A 15,530-nucleotide genomic window follows, 5' to 3' on the forward strand; every position below is an offset into this window, starting at 1 on the left:
AAAAAGCCCAAGTGGGTCCTTTATCCAGCTTACGCTTTAAAAAGGCTGGACTTGCTCCCTTGAGTAACAAGAAGAATATAATAGCAAAACAGGATAAAAATGTGTAAAAACACCCTCATTGCCAATAGTGCCAAAAATCTGGAGGTGCCATCAATAACTAACTCTGTCATCACTGACACTAATTAACAACTCAGAATATGAAAAGATACATTTTATACATTTCTAATTATCAGTCTTCTATGCCTTATTATGTATGTTTCCTTTCTTTTTTCATTTTGCCCCCCTCACCTCCATCACCCCCCCTCCCACTTCTTAGCTCTCAGCAATGATCCAGTCATCATAACATGCTCCTATTTTAAATTTTCTTTTCTCAAAACCTGCATTTCTCCTACAAGTCTTTTGCATCTGTGTATCTGTATAATTAGCTGCAAGTCTCATTTTTCATTTATGAAAACAAAGTAATGGTTCTGCTCATTATGGTTGTCAAGGCCTTTGGGTCCAAGACAGAAATTAAAAAAACCTTCCAAAGTTCAAGAATTGTTGTGTTTTTAAGCCAACCTTTGTATGCTGGCCATCTTTTACTCATATTTTCAGTGTTCATATTTAGTGGCACTGCGCTCAGAAAAAGTAAAGGTTATTAGAGGAGCAACTCTATGAGTAAATGTTAAAAAAAAATGGAAGGCAGAAAAATATAGCTAGGGCTCTATCAGCCCTGGAACCTGGAAGGTATTTTTTTTTCCCTACATAGATTTCTGTTTGGAAATCTCTATCCTCCAGGAAAAAAACAGGCTTAGAAACAGAAGGCACTATAATCAGAAAAAAAAAAAAAAAAGAAAAAGCAGCTTTCTAATCTAATAAAACAATTTTTTTAAAAAATTTAAAAGCTACCAAAGATGTGGAAACAGTACATACTAATACAAAAGAAAATACAGTAAATGAATGCTCCAAAGAGGGAATGGAAAGTTTTCCTTTGCAAACAGAGAGTATGAACAACTTGATCAAATATGTTGAACTGAGAATTTGTTCTATTACTGTCTCATCACAGCCTATCTGCATGGCATAATATGCATCTATAAATAACCTCACTTATAGTGCTATTGTGTATTTCCTATTTATGTTGAAATCTCCCTAGAATAGTCATACAGTTTTTCTGCTTCACTGTCCAAACCATGCATGATTTCATCTTCCAGTCCCATTCAGAGAAAACACACAGACTTTCAGTACAAAATGGGCCTAATGTACCTCTTACATGGAAGAAAAATCTAATTACAGAGTTTGGGTCTATCATATGAAATATAGGGACACATTTTGACTTCAATGCAAATATAAGGGAATGCAATTGTAAATCAGGCATGAATGCAAATTAAAGGCATATAAGAAATCTTAGATAGGATGATCCAGTTTTTGTATGGGCACATGTTCACCGTAGACTTAGCAGAGGCCTGTAACATGGTTGCTGATTAAGCTGCCAGTCTTGGGTGCAGCGTCAAGCATCCCCCAAAACTGTAAGGTACTTCACAAGCTACTAAGATTCAGAAACCTAATGAAATATACTTGCCCCTGGCAAAACAATAGGCAGTGAGTGGCCATGCACAGGCACAACACTTCTTATTCCAATGCTTACAATGTTGCGCAGAACATCAGAAGGCTCTAATTTTGATTTTTCTGGCACAATTATTTTTCCTCATAATTAACCCACTGTCTATTTAAAAGTGTAACTCTATTTACTCTGGCACAGAACCAGATTTAACACAGATTTGACTGAACAATTTCTCTCTTAGTTACCCATCTGGATTACAACGGTGTAAACCACCAACAGAATGTGGATCGATGCTATATTTAAGTCCATTCTGATGCCCACCCTTATGACACAATATATTGATTGAGTAGAAAACGTTTACAAAAATAAAGCAATTGGTTTAAATCTTGAAATAAAAATTCTAATGTTTTTCCTTTCATCACTCTCAACAACTCCCTTGTCTATCTTTTCTGTGGAACACACTCAGATTCTTCAAAGTATTTAGGTGCTAAACTCATTGTGAGAAAATAAGGTGGGGCTCTGTTCCCTGGAAATATTTGCACTTCCAGTAGTCATATTTTGATTATGCCTAGCTGAAAACGTACCACTGTAAGTTTGATCTGCAGAACCAAAGTTCCATTCTTGTCAGGCCAACATTTGGCTTGCTAATTATTTTTTTCAACAAATTGTTCACATCAAGATCTTAGAATGGTTTTAGGAAGTGTCCTCTGGAATACAGTGAGGCATGAAAATGCCATTAGTAATGCTCTTATGCTTATGCAATGTATTAAATTTAAATTAAAGATACATACAAATAAATAATAAGGTTTTTTGTTATGAAATTACTTCTTAACAAAGCATAGAATCATGACTTTTTTACATATTTTTTTCTCAACTGATCATGGAATTTGAGTTTATAGTGGCACACAAAATTGTCCCAAAGCATTTAACACTGTTTATAAGACAAGGGGAAACAAACAAACAAACACGATACTTTATATGGCACTGTTATTCCATGCTTGTTTTTATTACTTTTCCATCTTCCAAGAAACAAGGAAAGTAATTATTCACAGTTTGGAGAGGGCGATGGCAAAATCCACCCCCAGTATCTCTTGAGATTTGACCCCATACTTTCAGTTCTGCTGGCATTACCTGTCTTTGGCTGTGCTGGAGCAGGCAAGCTCCATGACATACCCCGCAGTCCTGTCTCTGTCAACAGGTTCCTTTTGGTTACTGCCTGCCAAATGCATTTGGGCTTCCTCTGCACGTAGTCAGGGTGCAAAAGGCCAGGCAGAGGGTGTGAGTCTGAACATCTTGTTGGGTCAGCACACTCTTTGCCCTTGCAGACCTGGTGGCTGGGGAATACCCTGGTTCCAATAGGATAGAGGGAGATTTTAATCCACTTATACCAAGGCTGACATTTTTAGGACAAAGTAGCATCAAATTAGGAAGGGTAGGGATGCAGAGATGCTAAGAATCAAGAGACTGAATGATGTATCAAGAAGCAATTAAGAAAGGATAGCAATTATTATCTGCTATTACTTAGAGATTATAATGGCCTAAAGACAAAGATTTAAAATGTGTTCACAGACATCTTTCCTTGCTGGGATGGTGATTTTGCTGCATAGATCCTGCTGACTCTAGGTGTGGAATTCTTTTTAGCAGTATTTTACTACAGTATTTTCAATATGTATAGAAACATATACTACAGAAATCTTGCTTTTGTTATATAATTTTAGTGTTAAAATTTAGCAATCGACTTTCTCCCAAATGCAATATGACTGACTGCTCCATAGGACAGATTAGTGCACTCAGATGCTTTGAGTGAAGAATTCCTTGACCACAAATTCTTCTGTAGAGAAGAGATTGTGCACATCTGTCTGACATATGAACCACACATAAACTTTACTTTTCTAGGCCTTCATGAAAAGACAGACACATAATGCTACAGTTCCCATATCTAAAGGATTAATGAGGTTACTTAGTGAGTTATGCAAGTTACCATCTGGAAGACAGCATAGAAGTACCACCTTATTTATTCAAAAGTGCCCACCTGATTTGGCTTAAATACCAAACTTTCCATGAAAATCATGATTATTAAAGTTGTGCTATAAACTGGAGTAATTTTGTCATCACTTCTAATCCAGGAAGGACTTCAGAATTCCTTCCTGTGATGGTGAACCCCTACGGATGGATAAATTTTCTAATACTACAACTGTGTTGCTAGAGTGGATGGAATATTTTTCCCCACTTCTAAGGTCAGGTCCATTTGCTGCTTAGAGAACTCTTTCAAAATGAACTGAAATAAATAGTTAACAACTTGGAAGTAGGTAGTAATAGGTAGTGGTTTTTAGAATGAGCAATGATAGAAAAACTGAAGGGAAACGTTTTTTCACCTGTAGGGCTTCTACTCCCTGCTCCTTAATTTAGTTACAGAAAATTAAATGTTGACTGACCATGAAAATGTATGGTACAAGCTAAATATCAGGTGCAAGCTGGACAGAAGATATTTAAATACTTACTTCCAGGAAGGTTGATTTTTAGTAAGTATGCATGTTTAAATATGAAAGTTAATTCCTCAGCACTGTACACTTTAACGCACAGCTGGCCTTCCTCAGAGCTCCAAAAGCAGCTCTGTGTAGCTTTATCAGGTATATGTTCCCCCTGCTTTAGGGTTTAACACAAATGCATCAAATTATATGTAGTTACATCAATTTGGCATGACCACTAATATTAAATGGATACAAGTGACTATTACTCATTTGCTGCTCAATTTATATATCCTGTATACAGAGTTTTTTAGTGCATTTCTGTCACCGTTGTATTTCTTCAAGCTTATGTTTATATTTCACCGATTTCAACAACATGCCAATGAACAGAACAGATTGGAATTCTATTTGATATCACGCCTGAGAGTCTGAAGATGCATTATATTAGAAAGCCCTGTGAAAAAATCAATGCTGTGATCGGTAACTATATACGATAGATTAATTAAGGCCAGAGGCAAGGGATTAAGCCCAGCACAATCCTTTATGCAGTTTGATTGCAAACACAGTTGTCAGCAAAATTCTCTAAGAGTTCTCAAAGTTGAAGGTCGTGTTGTATGGCATTGACAAGGCTTTTTTTCCCCCAGAATTTCAGACAATCCCTCTGTCCCTGTATGTCAGAACGTTCCACGACACTGTGGTCATGCCAATTAAAACTTCAGTGTTCCCTGTGCTGCTCTGATGCGGAATGGCATGTCAACTGCTTGGCCATTTTCTCCAGATTGGTAATTACATTTTAGATTTATAAAATGCAGTTTTATATAATGATCAATCGATGTTATCAATGTTATCAATGCACATATTCCTTATGAGGGACCCTACTGAAAAATATTAGTAATATTTTTAATTAACGTAGCAAAATTTTGAGGTTAGAAGCTTCTTCTTTTAAAATTAAAACAAAAAAAAGAGATGAAGCCTTTTTCCAGCTTCAGTCCCTTTGAAGTAATGCTCAGTTGGCAGAGCGGACAGAGTAAGGGAAAACACATATGGTGAAAACAGGAAAATTCTGATAAAGCAAGTAAAATCCCAGCTGCAAATACATGGCAAACCCTTTATTACTGACCTGATCATCTTCATTTAATGGAAAACACCAACTGCTACAAATCTAGTTAATGATTGTTATGGCAAATTAAAGGGCGTAAAGTCATCTATTGTTAAAATCCCAACACAATTAGGAGTAACTGTATATGTAATGTATTCAATGTCTCACTGAACATGATGCATTTCAAAGCAAATGCTCTTCCTTAATACTTGAAATGCAGCTTTCCAGAACTGTGTTCTCTGCTTAATGTTTTCCATAATGGTAGAACAAAGATCTTTTATTTTAAGAACTTTATCAGCACATCCCTGTGCCACTGTAGTGCATTGCTCATCCTCCATATAAAGAAGAAGCATTTCTATCTTTACACATCCCACACCTACTGTAACTTCCAAATATCTTCCAATTTACGGAGCTTCTGTAACAATTACTCTCAGTATAGTGTTTTCCAGGTCAAATAGTTCTTTTTAAATAATTAAGTAGCTCTGTTTTAGTTAAACAATTATTCATGACCTAGTCTCAGTTTCCCCTGATTTTTTTTTCATTTTTTGTAATGATTACCCAGGTAGTCCCACTAAAAAACTATGGTTTGTTTGGGAATCATTCACCTTTGCTGTGCTTTTGTGTTTGTTACCAGAGCTAGTCACCTCAATTATAATGGGATTTTCTGATTAGGTAGTTGACATTTTTTATGCAAGGCTTTCACAAATGAGCTTGGCTCTGAAAGATGGGGGATATGATTACGCTACTGAAACTATGGGGAGGCTAATAGTGACAAGCATTTAATTAGCAACTAGAAGTAGTTTGAATGCTTCAAAATAAGAAAGTATTGCATGGCTTACTCCAAACAAAATACATTCTTTTGTTAAAAATGCATTATCAAATTGATGATTAGACTTGTGCTTTTAGGGGGAGGTTGGGGTTGTCCTTCAGGCCTGTGACACACACTGGCATCACAACATTGCTGTGTTGTTCAGCGATGTCTGAGGACAACACAGAGTACGGAACAAATTGTACCTGCAGCACTAAAGGTGCCAGAAACCCCTGTCAGTGTAATTGAGCGTATAAACCAAGAAATTCTTAAATGTATGGGAGCAGAGTAGCATAAATAAAATGTTATTTCCTGAGAGGGAAAGTGGAATATACCAAACAGACTTCAAGTGAGAAAGAAGCATTCATACTGTGGAATCTCCCAGGAAAAGAAAGGGAATTTAGCTTCCCAAGATTGTTCCAGTATATGATGTTAAACTTTTATTATGGCATATCGTTTTGCCCAACTCTCTTCACAAGTAAATCAGCATTGTATCTTCTTAGGATCCAGTCTGACTGCTCTAGAAATACCTGTCTCTCATGCTCTGCCTTTTTCAATTAGACAACACGCTTAGCAGGAGTCATCTTTGTTTACAACAGCTCACTGGAGATCCAGCACTGACATCCCTCTGTTCTTTGATTCCCAGAATTTGTGTCTGTCAGTTTGGTTCCATAGACTTTGCTGTCACTTTTGCAGTTTTGTCAGGTGTGGAGGCAGGAATCTTTCCACCTCTCTGCCCCTTTGCCTTTCCAGTCTCCAGCCAGTAAGGAGCCTCCAGACTTCAGAATTAACTTTGCCATGCCTCATTAAACACAGTTATTTTATCAGTCTTGTAATGACTCTACTGAATCTGTTTGCAGCTGGTGTGTAAATATCTCTTCAGACGCTTGCTGACTACGTGCCGGTAGCTTTTGTTGGTTTGTTTAAGTCTTAATTGTAAAGTGCTAATCTTGGGCCAGGCAGACGGTGCAGGACAGCATAGAACTGCATCAGCACAGTGCCCAGTGCCCAGCTGAGATAGTGTGGCCTTTGCAGCCAGGGAGCACACCTTTCTGCTCGGCCTGTCCCCAGCCACAGGGACCCCTGCATGTTTGCACCGGCTATCTCTGTGTAAGGCTTTAAGGGCATATGCTTCTACTAACAGGGTGAGGAGCCCTTTTATGCTAAGGGAAACACAGACTTTGCAACATTAGAGACTTGTCAGAAGCATGAGGACAAGACATAATTTGCATGTTCATCCACATAAATGTGCAAGTATTTTCTACCTGCATGTACCATAACAGATACAGTGAAATTAAAGCCATTTAATGTCTTCCTTCAGAAGGTACCATCTGCTTCAATGCAATATTTAACATTCAGGACTCTATTTATAAACAGGAAGAGGTGTAGACTTCAAAGCTGGATTTGCTCATCCCAGCACTATGGCCACCTCACAAGCTATATATATATATTTAACATGATACAGATCTACAGACCAAGCCTTGTATGTTTAAGTGAAGGAACAGAATGTGAAAGTGAAGGCTTATACACCCTCCTCCCCAAGCTTAAACTAGAAGCAATCAGTGGGCGATAATTCTTCTTATCATTCTGTTTTCATTAAATAGTCACCAGCATGTGAAAGTATATTAGAGAAATTGAAATTACAAAACTGCTTTGCTATGATACAGATGCAAGTAGACATTGCAAAAGAATTCCTATTATATTTATTGTATCGATCTAACAGTTTAGCTTTACTCTTGCCACTAAAAATTGTTTTTTACTGGTCAAAAGATAAAATTGGTTGTCCATTACATGTTTCCACATATGATATTTGGATTTGATCCAGTTTCTTCGCTGAAAGAGCGAAGGAACAGCCCAGAGAGATTTGTGGCTATCTGTCTGAGCTAACCCATGAAGCAAAGCAAGCCAGAGTTTGTCTCTTTCTACATGAAGGCAAGAGCAGAGGCCAATACTTACCAGCTGAGTAGATTTGAGTTATGTGTTATGACTTTGTATTGTAATGATAAATTTTTCTGTGAAGAAAGGGCCTTTAAAGGACACAGGCGTGGTGTTTGCTTTCCGCCTTTATGAAACAGCCTACCAGGTTACAAGGCGGGTCAACATATCCACTGAAATAGTTAGCAAATGCTTTTAATTTTCTTTTTTGGTAGTAATTATTTCTCTGAATCTACTTTTGGTTTAAGTTTTCCACACTAGCTTTGAATTGGGAACCATAGGTATGAATTTGTGTTTTAGACATGATCCAGAAAAAAATTAGTAACTTAGGTAGGTTTACAAATAAAAAGTTGAATTCTTCATAACCACTCTCTCATGGTTGCCAAGAGTATCATCTGCTAGTAGTTTTGGTTTTAACCATCTTTAGTCAGACAGAACTCCTGGATCACTGAAAGAGTGGTTAGGCATCGGAACAGGCTCCCCAGGAAAAGTTGTGGATTCACCACCTCTGGAAGTGTTCAAAAAATAAGTAGAACTGGCACTTTGCAATATGGTTTATTGGGCATGTGGTATTCAGTCGAAGGTTGTACTTGGAGATCTTTTCCAACCTTAATGATTCTGTGGTTCTGTGATAAATTTAAAAAATTTAAGCTTTCTTTATCACAAATTCAAATGGGTTGCAGATATGAAAAAAACGGTCTTTTTGATACACCCACAAATAAACTTGAGATGAAATCTAAGTGCAAACAAATGCAGTATTTTTTGTGATAGAGAATATGAAATCAAAACTACCGGAATTGTAAATGGATTTGCTTCCAGAACTTATGTTTGACATTCTTTTCTGAAAATAAAAAGTAATTTTTACATTTCACATTGAAAGAGTACATTTGCTTCCTACCATGGTTGGCTTACACTGCCATCAACGTGTACTGCATTTTCCCTCAGGAGGCAAGGTACAGTGCAGACCTTCTGCTCCAAATGTCCCTCTCATTAGAGCAATGAATCTGGGCCTTTATGTGGATTTGGGACAGGAAATGATGTAGAACTGCTTTGTTAAAATATTATATTTTGATGTGTCTTTCATCAAAAACATTACATGAACATTTAATCAAAAGTTTAAAGGGGGAAGAAGATGGAGGCAGCTATAAACTTACTCATGCGTGTGTATTTGCTTTGAATATCATTGGACTGCAAAGCAGAGAAGAACAGATCTGTGTTCCTAGGAGTTTGAATGTTAAATAATGCTGAATTTAATTATTAAGATGAGGTAGTCTCTCCATGCTGTGTATATTCTCTGTCCTAACTAAATCATGATATTTGACCAGAAACACATCCAGCTGTAAATAAGGTGTGTATCTTCAAGACAATTGTAACATGATTAAAGACTAAAAGGCATTGCTAAATGCAAAGAAAATTGCCACCAAGCTAAGAAGATAGAAATACCCATAATGTGAAACACTTCAGACTTACTTTCCATATACCTGACAGCACAGGTTATTTATTTATCTCCTATTTGATATGACAGAACTGGGCATGTGCATATGTTTATAGGTATGTAGTAATCTGTTTATGAAGAATGAAAGTTATTTATTGCCACCAAGATGAACATAAAGATGAGTGCTCGGTGACTCATAGGTCTTATGTTGCAAAGTTTTGAATGCACAGAAGAGGTGGGGAGTGTCTCTAAATCCCTTCCAGTGAATCAGTGGGAGGAGATTGTAGCAAGGTGGGGATCGGCCTCTTCTCCCAGGCAAATAGTGACAGGACGAGATGAAACGGCCTCAAGCTACACTAGGAGAGGTTCAGTTTGGACATCAGGAAGAATTTTTTCACTGATAAGGTGGTTAAATATTGGAACAGGACTCCGCCACCAGGGAGGTGGTGGAGTCACCATCCCTGGAAGTGTTCAAGACACAACTGGATGTGGCACTTAGTGCTGTAGTCTAGTTGACGCGATAGTGTTCAGTCAAAGGTTGGACTCGATGATCTTGGAGATGTTTTCCATCCTTAATGATTCTATGATTAGTGTAGTTTTATAGCTGCACACTCTTTGATATACAATTGATGAATCTCCATTGAAACCTCCTGATTGCTAAATTTATAATACCATCTGATCTTGACAATTATTTTTGCAAACACTAGCCCTCAAATCCAGTCAGTCTCCTCTGTCCCATCATTCCTGGCTGCCAGGTCCCTCTTCTTTACTAAATGTTGACAATGGTGCTACTGAGTATCTATTTAATTTTTGACTGATTTTCCTGCTGCATGAGATCACTGGCAACTGCTAGAACACACTCTTGCTTTCCCAAACTTTGTGTTTATTTCCCTGAAGATCTTGCCATCTGCTGTGCTCAGCTGCCCAAATAAGTAAAATTTTCCATGTCTTATAATTTTTTTCCTGACAATATTGTCTGCTCCCTCAACCTTTCCAGTTTTCATCGGGGTCTTTATGATCGGTTCACCTCTAAATAACATGTATCATAATAGGGCATGTTACCACAAACAGGAGTATTGATTTTGGCAGTAGGACAGAGGTTATGAAGGAACATATGGTAAGGGGCATTCCAGATATTATCTAGAGGTCAGCCAGCAGAGCTCTGGGCAATAGATTCATATATGATTCTCTTTGTGCAGTGTGTATTTCTTTGGCCTTACTTAGCATTTACACCTCATTTGTTCCAACTTGCTTGCTCTTGCCAACCCCAAGTGTTCAGAATCATGAAATTGGCTTGAAAATGATAATGCTTTAAGCAATAATACATTTTGAATTTCTTAACCCAGAGTGCTTATATTTTCAAGCATTTTCCTATAGCTAGCAGGAAATGTGCTTTCTTGGGGGAAGAGCAGAAGTGACAGCAGATATTCACACAAAATATTGTGATCCCCTCTGAGCTGAGAAAACACCAAATATCTCACTTCTGAGATATTTGAGAACTCCCTCATGCTGGCTAAGTGGCTGAGTTACTTCTGATTTATACTAGCATAAGTAAATCAGAATACTGCATGAATAAGTTATAAAATGGAACAAAAATAATTTTTGTTTTCACCTGATCGCTGCCCCCTCCTTATTGTTCCATATTATTTCACTTTAAGAATCAAGTAAGCAAAAGGTCTTGGAGATAGAAAGGCATACTGTGTGATTACATAGAGACTGAAGCAGTGAGGACATCAATGCTGCCAGATAGGTTAGTTTTCATGTTAATCTGTTCATGCCTATCATCTCTACTGCTTTATGATATCACAAGATTAGTCTGAGCATATCTTGGGTCAGCCTGAGCCTCAACTGAAGTCATTGCATTATCAAAATGGGAATAGGGCTTGATTGCATGAAAGTGCTCTGTTCCTTTTCCTTGAAATGTGTTCAGAAATAGAAATGTGGCAAGGTGAAACAAACAAACAAACCAACCAAAGACCCCAAATCTTGAATACCTGACAGTCAGCTCTTTAAAAACCAGGACTGGGACACAGAGCAGAGATTTCTTGTGAATTTTAACTCCAAATCTATTTTGTCTATAGCCTCACCAAGCAAGCTTTTCACATTCTTATAACCAGGTCCTCATTTATTTTTCTCTCTTTGATGATTTCTACTGGGATGAGAGTGGGAGGTTAAAGGAAAGAGCAGAATGAAGAATCAATGAGTGTTGCTCCATGCAGGTCCTGGGGACTTCATACAACCTAAAAAGGAATGGTGGAGGAGGATATGGCTGGCTGCTGAAATGCTCTGTGGGCTACATCCTGTCTGTGGCTCGTCCAGAACTTGCATACCCTTGCTGTTTGTTTCTTTGTGTATGCACTAGGTCCTTAGCCAATGCTTGCCACACCAGCATATGTAGCTAATACAGAGACTGCCTTGGCCCTGCACCCTCGCTGTCGGTGTACACATGCTATACACGCTTGGGTTGGTAATCATCTGCTTTATACAGATAGCAAACTCCTGTGAACTAGGGCAATGTTACAAGGATGAACTTCCACTGTGGGAACCATGTTAAGGTTTTTTTCTCCAAAACAATCTTGAATTTTTTTCCTACAGTGCAGCATTTTTCCCCAGCTCTGTAAAACTTTTCTGAAATGTCTTTGTATCACTTCATGTAGTTCAGCAGAGTGCAAAATAACCTCTTGGCGTTTGCTTTAGTTCTGTCATATTCTGTTTACAAATTCAAAAGGACCTAACATAAATAGCTGTCAACACTTACATATTACTGTGATTCACTGACTTCACTACAAGAATTTTCATATAGCAGCAGAAAGAGCATCAGTATAAAAATCTTATCTTGAAAGCCACTGCAGTTGTTCATCTCTCGTTCAGTGAGTGTGCACACAGTGAATCTAATTATGCTACTTGAGATATAATTACACAGTTGCCAGAACAGGACGTCAAAACAGTACCTCAGCATTAGTGTGTGGGCCTGAACCACTGAGGGTGAAGGGATCTCTTTTTATTGTACTGCTACAATACATATTGCTTTGATCATCTAGATTTAAAAACTCATGTAAATGGGGGGACAAAGGACAAAAGAGAAGAAATCAGTAAAATCAGAGGATGCATGTATCTTCTTCCATAATTTTTGTTTATTCATAGGTCAAAATTCCCTAAAAGTCTGTTGCATTTTTTTGAGGAGATCAATTCTGACAGAATCCTACTCTGCAGTTTTCAGGCTTGAGGAGTTCAGCTTTAAGGAAGACTGTTTGGGGGCTCTTGTTTGTTATAGCTATTTAATATCTAGCCACAGACTAGGAAATCTTGCAGCACTGATAGCTAGTTGCCTATCTGTGGTACTGTGGCCTGTAACATCTCAAACCTTTCATGTGGAAAGACATAAGCACACAGCAAACATTGCAGGCTGGGATTTAAATCATGTCTGCTGTGTCATGTGAAAGGAGAAGCAGAGAGACTTGTTGATCCACTCTTACATAACCATGCGTTGGACAAATATGCATCAGGCGTGTACTATGTTTTGAAAAAACCCGAAGCTCCAGGCTTTCCTTCTCAATTCTTAAAATCAAAAATGTAGAAGCACTAGAGCAGAGTTTATATTGCAAGATGGCGAACAACTACCTCACTACTACAAAAGGCCTGTGCAAGCAGGACTGGGATGTCCCTACCTGGTTTAGTTCAGTCTTACTGTCTGGAAATGCAATCCTGAGGACCTCTGTTTGACATCTCACCTAAGAGGTCTGATTTCTCAGAGACCACCATGGTACCTTGCTTCAGTCATGGCTCAGGGAGCTCTGAATTGCACAAGGACTATTCTGGGCAATAAAAATATCCTGGAAGACATATTTAGCTCTTGTGGAAGATTGTGGAGCTTCACTGAAATAAATGGACTAATTGAGGAGTAAGGTAAAACCACTGGCTTTAGTGGTTTTCATGCACAGGATGAATAGATTGAATGTTGATAAAATTGTAAACAAGGTGCATCTTAGGGCAAAGTTGTGGCTAAAATATTCCTTCTAGCTAGTCCAGTTAGTGAAATTCATCTGACAATCAAATTACTAGCTGAACAAAGTTAAGCAAAGTCGTGATGGACTATAAGCAATAACTTGTACTAGTATCACTAGAAAGATGTCCCATGTGTCAGTGCCATGAAGCAGTCAGGAAAGAGACTGTCACTGAGCTTGTAAAAAAACCAGTTCTGTTCTTTCGTGTATGGCATCTTTTACTTGCCTACAGATACTCAGGGTGGAGTATTTAGAAAAAAGACTTGCATAGTCAGGAGGCTGGATTGATAAATTTGCTGGCATAAAATGCCATAAAGAACTTTCCAAATTAATTGGAAATGCCCTGAAGATGGCAGGGCATCTAGCATTCAAATATGATTCCTAGGAATGAGAAGCTGCCACTGATTCTGTGGATAAACACCAAATTTTTATGCAAACCAACAAGGTGTGAACTGTGGAAACTGCTTCACTGCATTCTTGCTGCCTAGTCTGGGTGACCAGTGCTCCAAGGGAAAACTCCATCAGTGGGGGCTAAAGTTTCTTTCTGGAAATGGCTGGTAAGAGCAGAGTACAGTTTTTCTCTTCACGCTCTGTGAAGTGCTTGACATTCTCAGCAAAAGTGAATTCATAAATAGTGTGCATTACCAGCGTTTGTGCAAATTGTTTTACACTTGGTTGTGTTTCTGAGTATATTTTCTAGCCACTAAAAGTCTTGGGACCATCTAGTCTAACTCTCTGCAGGGCCAATGGGTTCTACACTGAGTTCAGTATCTTGCAACAGAAGCAGACAGCATCTTTTTGTAGACACTCTGACTGGATTTAAAAGCTTCAAGTGTCAAAGCATATTCCAGGGCAAGCAATAACAGTGGTTAATTATTCAGAGTGCTAAAAATGTGTGTCTTGTTTTCAGTTTGAATTTTGCTGAGTTCAGCTTCCAAGCTCTGGATCTTTGAATGTGAAATGTGAAACTTCTTGTTGTTGATTGCCTATATAGCTTGTCTGCACAAGGAAAGGAAAGGATTCTCTGCAATTGGTGAATAGGGTGGACAGAAGGGTGTTAGTATTCCTTCTCTGCTCTTCCTACCTCATTTGGAAAATCAGCATACCCTTAGGAGAAAGTCAGTGTAATTCTTTTAGCATTACTTCATACAAGTTTTGCTATATGGTCTTCATAGAATGCGAGTATTACAAATGAAAGATATGCAAAATATTCAGAACTTCAGAGTAAAAGGCTGGTGACTGTCCCTAGTATGTCAGCAGTTTCTTCTTCCTCAGTGTTGTGCTAACATTTATTTCATTGGTCTCCCTGATTAACTTTATCCGTTGTCTCTGCAGTGTCTCCCCAACAATCTTTTGATAATTGCCAAGGCTTAGCAGTTTCTGAAGTGATATTGTACAGCTTGTCTGGGAAATCTCAATGCAGATGGAAGCTGGCTGCTATGTGTGTTACTGTTGGCAGTGACTATATATTTAGAGCAGTATTAGTAACTTATTTTTTTTAATAGGAAAAAAAGATACTTGCTAAGCTCATCTCTGTTTGTGAGTGACATAGAGTTTACCCTAATTTATTTAGGTAGATAGCTCAAAGGCAGTATCCAAAGAAAGCTTGAAGTCATTCAAAGTACACATGCTGATGGGGAGAAACTGGTGACCACTTAAAATAATACAGTTTAAAATCTCCAGAATACTTTGAAAAGTGCTTCTGGGCACTGTGAGAGGATATGCTGGGAATAGTGTGAAATGGTTCCCTTCTGGGAAAGAATCACTAGCAAATGTCATAGCAGAGTCTTATCCAACCCTCCCTAACACTGCCCACCATGGTCTACAACAGAGTTAAGAAGATGAGGGGGAAAAGAAGAAGGGAGGGAGGAGTGAAGGGAAGGTCGGAACAGTAGTTCTAACTGGATATTACAAAGGTTCTTCTAGGAGAAAGAGAATGTGTGTGGTACTGCAAGGTGCAATCTACATCCTTTTCTGAAATATTGTTACAGTACTTCTGAAATGAGAGAAGAGGAGGAAAAAAAATCCAAACCAAAAAGAGATAAAAGAGGAAGGGAAAACAAAGGAGGAAAATTTTGAGGACACGGAAATGGAATGAGGTGAACCAATCATTCCCCACTGCATATTCTCCATCTGAGCCCATGAATATGCAAGTGAGTATCTGAACAAACATTATCACTGACACAGATTCCCTTCCACAGTATATTTGTGTTGCCATGCATATGAATAATTGCATTAGTA

The sequence above is a fragment of the Manacus candei genome, unplaced genomic scaffold (assembly GCF_025592945.1).
Source record: "Manacus candei isolate 608988 ecotype Guabito, Panama unplaced genomic scaffold, ASM2559294v1 h1tg000028l, whole genome shotgun sequence".
Taxonomy (NCBI): domain Eukaryota; kingdom Metazoa; phylum Chordata; class Aves; order Passeriformes; family Pipridae; genus Manacus; species Manacus candei.